At 34.5% G+C, this 7831-nt stretch overlaps 1 pseudogene; it reads left to right on the top strand.

Annotated features, from left to right (window-relative positions):
• Window positions 1–1513: 1513 nt before the first annotated feature.
• Window positions 1514–1632, top strand: LOC120596657 (uncharacterized; annotated as a pseudogene).
• The last annotated feature ends 6199 nt before the right edge of the window (window positions 1633–7831 follow it).

The following is a 7831-nucleotide window of genomic DNA, read 5'->3' as shown; positions in this document are numbered from 1 at the left end:
GAAATATCAAAGACACCATAACTGAATTCCTAGAACACAGAAAGAAGTCAGAGAAGTAAATTATCCCAAGGAATAAGAAATGAACAAACTGAGAACGATAACACTTTAGAAGTTAAAGATAGAGACAGCATCCATTCCTGGCACACACAATTACTCCATAAAGATTTGTCGAATGAAGAAATTAATTAATAAACAAATTAATAAAAAAATAATAAATAAAGAGATTGGTAACAGTTTTATTCTGTTCTACTTCAAATTGAGATGATTAAATGGTATTCATTCTCATCTAAAATTTTCCCTCTTTAAACTATGCATGAATTACCCCATACACCCAAATTTCTCAAGATAAAAGTTATTTTATAAAAGCAACCATTTCTCTCTTGGAAAATTAAATAGAACCAGCGGAAGCCATTCTTGAAAACACTAAGAATTAGTTTTCCTCCACTATTACCCTATTTCTCAGTGTCCTCTCTCAGTAGGGAAAGTATTAATCTGTTCAGTTTTATCCTTGAACCATATTTTTTACATTAAAGATATAACATATGCACTAAGCATACATTTACTAAAGGGCATACCTTATTAAAGAGAGTACAACATGCTTCTATAGCCTAGCAAGGTCAATCCATGAGAAGAATAAATTAAAAGAAATTGAGCAACTGCTACAATTATCTGAGATTGGAAGAAAAATCACGTCTGGAGGACAAAATGATAGAAAAATAAATATAAAATGATGAAGTCACAAGGTACATGTTCAATTTAATAAAATGATAAAAGAGACTGGACTTTGAGTCAGGAAATAAGGGCTCTTATTCTGTGACTCAATTTGTAGTCTAGGACAAAACATTTAATGTATTTGTGCTTGAGTTTTCCAGTTCTTGCTTCTATTCTTTAACTTTCTCATTTGCTATGCAGCAGCCATAGAGATCTTTTAAAAATATAAATCAAACCATATCACTTTATTGCTAAAAACTCTCCAATCATATTTTCTTAACACTGAAATAAAGTCTAACCCATTCCCCATGACCTTCATTGACTATATGAACAGAACCCTGCCTACCTATCTAAATTATTGCTCTTCTACTTTTCCCCTCATTTACTATTCCTAGCTTGCTTTATGTTCCTTTAAACTTGCAAAGCTTATATTTGCTGTTTGTCTAGAATACTGAAACCTAGATCCTCCTGGGGTTGGCTATTTCTTGTCATTTAGGTGTCATTTCAAATGACACCTTTTCAGAAATGTCTTATTTGACTTTTCATAGGAAAATAGTCACCACACCCTCATCCATTGATCTTTATTGTATAACTATGACTGTTCTTTATAAAACCACTATTGAAAATCACATCTTTTTCACTATTTATGTGCTATATATTTTGTGTGTCCCTCCAATAAAACATCTCCTTACCTATCTTATTCATCACTAAAATCTCTAGCTCAGTTATGCTTGGTAAGTATTTGTAGAAGAAAAGAAAGAGGAAGGGAATAAAGGAAGAAAAAGAAAGGAAAAAAAGAAGCATCTATGGCCATGCTACCCTGAACAAGCCTGATCCTGTCTAATCTCAGAAGCTAAGCAGGGTTGGGCCTGGTTAGTGCTTGGATGGGAGACCACCTAGGAAGACCAGGTGCTGTAGGTGTAAAAAGTAAAAAATAAAAGACTGTTAAGCTGACAAGGTCCTTAATCTGTGAGGTCAACCAAAGGATTGCCTAAAAAAAAAAAAAAAGAAGTGAACGAAGAAGAGAGAAAGGAGGAGAAGGAGGGAACTAAATAAATAAAATATTTGACAATAAAATGAGAAAAAATGGGAAAATATATTGGAAATAAACATCAAGACATTATTTAGACACAATAGCATGCTTTAATATATTTAAATACCACACACGTGTTATGATTAAGAAAACTTCATCTACTATTGTTTACATTTTCTTGCTATTTCTGTGAACCTGAAAAATGGAAAGGTTTTTGTGTATACGTGAGGGGTGAGTGTGGATATATGTTTTAATTTTTATGCTTTATCTGAGTGAAATTAGGGTATAAAGAAACATAAAAGATACCTACAGAGTACACTCAGGATGTCAGCATTCACAAACCCATGTTCTACCCCTCTATACTGCACTCTTCCATCTGGCTTGGTTAATTTTGAAGTGGCTAAGCTAATAGTGCCAGATCACACCGAAGCAGTATAAAACTGTATAAGAACACAATACAACAGTGGATAAACAATGGATTATTTCAGTAGTATATGGTAGATATGGTCAAGCAAGACTCAAACAAAATCTTTGGATTCTGTTTAAAAATCAGTGCCTGAGTTATACAGTTAGCATTTAAGGCAGTCCTTGTAAATAGAAATTATTCCAAAGAGGAGAAAAGGAGGGTCAGATAAAAGAGAAAAAGAAAACACAATGGTTATTGGGGGAGGAAAATAAACTAGAATTAGTGAGTAGTGCATACATGACAATCTACAAGGGACAATATAAAATTCATGAAAACATTAAACAGGAAGAGATGACAATAAGCAAACTGATACATATAAGAAATAAATATGGAGAATACTGGGGGGAAGAAGGATAAAGGAGAAAGAATAAAAAACAAACAAATAGAATTTAAAAATCCCCTCCTCTGTTGAATAATTGAGTATAAAATCACATTTTTTTTTCATTGAAATGATGACTAAATTCCATGTTACACATTAGAGGGTTGGAAATATGTTGCTGAAATCTTATCTACATATCCCCAAGTAAAAATCCCCTGTCCAAAACACATTTTCCCCATTATCTCAATCCCCAATCATTTTCTGGGGAAGGGATGCTTCAGAACAAATTGCTAGTCACTCCAGATTGCTGGGATTAAAACTTCCAAGTGAAGATTTTAGAATATATTCCATTTTTTACTTCCTAATATTCTATTTGTGAACTGTATTTTAATGTAAACAAGATATTCCCAGTATCAAGTAAAAGATTGCTCAGTTGGTCATTAATGATCAATAAAAAAGTATTTTTCCCCCAGATTGAATAAGTTCTTGACTATTTGATGCCAATGACTACTCACATGTTTTCAAATCAGAGTCTTATTTATGAATAGTTTCTTGACGACACAACAATCTGAATAAAGTTAATTATTAACATATTAAACATTACAAAATTATGTGTAATAAGAGTGATGTCAGCAAGATGACCCAGCCCTCATTTATCCACAGAAACATTGACTTAATAATGATATATAGACCAAAATACCTTTATGAGAATTCAAGAATTGAGTTGAAAGTTGCAGTGCCCGAAGTGAGAACAAAGCTAAGAAAAACAGTGACATCAGAAACATGGCAGAGTGAGAGACGTCCCCAGATCTCTCTCCTTGAAACGACAATAAGCTGAAAATTAAACTCAACAAAAAACACCCAAACTACATACCAGCACATCTGAGCGTGGGATCTGCGCATAAGAGCTACCACAGGTCAGAACCCCAGGTCTCTGGTGGTGGACTGGGAAAAATAGAGGAGCTTCCTTTCACAGCTGCCAGAGCTCCATGTAAGAGGAGAGAGAGGGGAGAAGGTGCAGCGAGTTTCCTGAACTGTTCTGCTTGGGGGTGTCATGAGCTCCACGTGGCCGGCAGCCGGGCGTAGTCATCAGGGCAGAAGGCAGAGAAGCGGGTCAGCAGGAAAGCAACAGTTGATTTTTACCACCAGTGGTTGCAAAACTGAGGCTGAGCAGGAGCCCCCAACCAACAACCCATCCCCATATCCACCAAGATTGATCACTACAGATCCCCAGGGGACTCCGAGCAAATGCTACCAAAACTATTGCTAACACTGACAGGAGCTGAGGCCGAGGGTAGCAAGTGTGATTAAAGATCTATAAGAAAAAAAAGACGTTATTTACACTTTATATAAAGCAGAGATCCAAGAGGCTTAGATGTCACCTAATGGAAATAAAAAAAAAACACAAAAGCAAAACAAAAAAAAAAACACGTTCTTTGCAACAGGCTGGGACCATGATATAATAAAATTTCTTCCTGAAAAAAGAAAAGCAGAACACGCTTCCATTAATGCCCAAGTGGAGAAAAAGTCCATTTGACACCATGAACAACCAAGATAACAAGACATCACAGAAATAAAGAGAAAAATCTCCAGAAAGTAAGCTTACAGACATAGAAATATACAACTTAAATGACAGAGAATTCAGTATGGTACTTCTGAAAAGACTCAATGAGATATGAAACGAATCATATCAGCAACTTCAGGAATTGAAACACAACTAGATGAGCAGAATGAGTTCTTTAGCAAGGAGAATGAAACCCTCAAAAAGAACCAAATAGACTTTCTAGAGATAAAAAGCAAACTGCAGAAGTTGAAAAATGAAAGAGCAAGCTTGGGAAATAGAGTCGACCAAATGGAGGAAAGGATCAGTGATATCAAAGACAGAAATCTAGAAATAAATCAGAAATAAGAAGAGAGAAACCGAAAAATGAAAAATAATGAAAGAGAAATACAAGAACTAGCTGATAATATCAGAAAAGGAAACATAAGAATAATGTGCATTACTGAAGGTGAGGAAAAGGAGCAGGGACAAAAAGCATTTTCAGACAAATAATTGATGAGAATTTCCCAAATCTAGGGAATGAGCTGGAGTTTAAAATTCAAGAAGTCAGTAGAACACCCAATTATCTCACTCAAAAAGGCCTTCGCCAAGACACATTGTATTAAAATTATCAAAAATCAACAACAAAGACAGAATTCACAGGGCAGTCAGGGAAAAGAAGACGGTAACCTATAAAGGAAAACCCATTAAATTATCATTGTACTTCTCAGCACAAACCTTACAAGCCAGAAAGGAGTAGAATTAAATATTCAAACTAATAATGAAAGGAACTGCCAGCCTAGAATAATGTATCCAGCTAAGCTTTCCTTTACATATGAAGGAGAAATAAAAACCGTTGCAGACATATAAAGATTCAGGGAATTCTCCACTACGAGTCCTACACTACAAGAAATACTGAAAGGGGTAGACTCACCTAAAACAGAATGGCAAAAAAAAAAAAAATACATAATTAGAAGTAAAGTGACTATCAGGCAAAAGCAGGGGAGTGCAACTCTTACCAAGAACAGGGCATTATAAGCTTAAAAATAAGAAGAGATTTGCTACAGCAAGATAGTAATAAACATTCAGCATACATAGGAAAAAATTGAGATAACAATGACTGAAAAGGATTAAAAGATCCAAATTCACAAAGGGGAAAGGCGATAAGGAACACACAGAAGAAAAAAGATGACTCTATGTATATAACTATCTTTTCCATATTTGTGTTGGTAACCACACACCCTAGAGTCAGAATTGAAGTATGTAACATAAAACAAGAAGAACCAAAGAAAAAATCCACAAAAACCAACCAAAATAAAGAAAACAGAAACACAAAACAAGGAAACAATGGAAACACTGAGCTATCAGAAAGCAAAAGATAAAATGGCTATAAGAAGACCTCATATCTCAATAATTACCCTAAATGTAAATGGATTGAACTTGCCAGTAAAAAGGCACAGACTTGCAGAACGGATCGAAAAACAAAACCCAACTATATGCTGTCTCCAGGAGACACATCTCACCATCAAGGACAAATAGACTCAAAGTGAAAGGGTGGAAAACGATATTTCAAGCAGATGGCATTCAGAGAAAAGCAGTAGTAGCGATACTAATATCAGACGAAATAGACTTCAAAATCAAAAATGTAAAGAAAGATCCTGAGGGACACTTCATAATGATAAAGGGCATGATGCACCAAGAAGACATAACACTTACTAATATCTATGTTCCCAATCAGGGAGCCCCAAAACATGTACAGCAATTACTAACAGAACTAAAGGGAGAAACAGACCAAAACACTATTGTAGTAGGGGACCTAAACACCCCACTGTCAGATATGGCTAGATCATCCGAACAGAAAATCAATAAGGAAATAACATCCTTAAATAACACATTAGAACAACTGGACATAAATGACATTTACAGAGCCTTTCATCCCAAAACAGCTGCTCATACATTCCTCTCTTGTGCACATGGAACATTCTCAAGAACTGACCACATACTGGGACACAGTGATAGCCTCAACAAATATAAGAGGGTTGAAATCATACCAACCATATTCTCTGATAATAATGCTTTGAAACTAGAGACCAACTGCAAAAAGAAATCAGGAATAACCACAAATACATGGAGATTAAACAACATGCTACTGAAGAATAACTGGGTCAGAGAAGAAATAAAAAGGGAGATTAAGAAATACACAGATATGAATGATAATGATAGTACAATATATCAAAACTTTTGGGACATGGCAAAAGCAGTCATAATAGGAAAGTTCATATCATTACAGGCCTATCTCCAAAAACAAGATCTAGCCCAAATAAACAATCTAACTCTTCATCTTAAAAAACTAGAAAAGGAAAAACAACTGAAACCTAAAGTCAGCAGAAGGAAAGAAATCATCAAAATTAGAGCAGAAATAAATAAAATTGAAAACAAAAACAACAACAAAAAATAATAGAAAAAAATGCAACAAAGAGCTGGTCCTTTGAGAAGGTTAATAAAATTGACAAACCCCTGGCTAGACTCACGAAAGAAAAAAAAAGAAAGGACACAAATAAATAAAATCAGGTATGAAAGAGGGGAAATTACAACTGACACCACAGAAATACAAAGGATCATACAAGAATACTATGAAAAAGTATATAACACCAAATTTAATAGCCTAGAAGAAATGGACCAGTATATAGAAAAATACAATTTTCCTAAACTGAGTCAAGATGAACTGGAAAATTTAAATAGACCGATCAGCAGTATAGAAATTGAAACAATCATCAAAACCTACCAAAAAAGTAAAAGTCCAGGAGCAGATGGCTTTACCAGTGAATTCTACCAAACATTCAAAGATTTAATACCTATTCTCCTCAAATTCTTCCAAAAAATCAAAGAGGAAGTAAGACTTCCCAACTCATTTTATGAGTTCAATATCGCCCTGATACAAAGATAACACTAAAAAAAGAAAACTACAGACCAATATCTCTCATGAACACAGATGCGAAAATCCTAAATAAGATACTAGCGAACCAAATACGGCAACATATTAAAAAGATTATACACCACAATTAAGTGGGCTTCATCCCAGGGGCACAGGGATGGTTCAACATATGCAAATCGATTAATGTTGATATACCACATAAACGAATTAAAAAATAAGAATCATATGAGCATATCAATAGATGTAGAAAAAGTCTTCGACAAAATACAGCACCCATTTATGATCAAAACACTTCACAAAATCGGTATAGAAGGAAAGTAACTTAACATAATAAAGGCCATATATGACAAACCTTCAGCCAACATTATACTCAAAGATGAAAAACTAAAAAACTTCCTTCTAAGATCAAGAACAAGGCAAGGCTGTCCACTATCGCCACTTCTATTCTATATAACATTGGAGGTCCTAGAGAGTGCAATCTGACAAGAGAAAGATATCAAAGGCATCCAAATAGGAAATGAAGAAATCAGACTGTCACTATTTGCAGATGACATGATTCTCTATATAGAAAACCCTGAAGACTCCACAAGAACACTACTAGAAACAAAAATCAAATACAGTAAAGTCTCTGGGTACAAAATCAATGTTCAAAGATCCATAGAGTTCCTGTATTCTAAAAATGAAGTGTCAGAAAAAGAAGTGGAAAAATAATTCCTTTTGCAATCGCATCAAAAAGAATAAAATACTTAGGAATAAATTTAACAAAACATGTGAAGGACCTATATAACAAAAACTATAAGACCCTATTAAAAGAAATCGAAGAAGAT

The sequence above is a fragment of the Pteropus medius genome, unplaced genomic scaffold, assembly GCF_902729225.1.
Source record: "Pteropus medius unplaced genomic scaffold, Ma_sr-lr_union100, whole genome shotgun sequence".
NCBI classification, from domain to species: domain Eukaryota; kingdom Metazoa; phylum Chordata; class Mammalia; order Chiroptera; family Pteropodidae; genus Pteropus; species Pteropus medius.
This window is presented reverse-complemented; position numbering and strand designations above follow the sequence as displayed.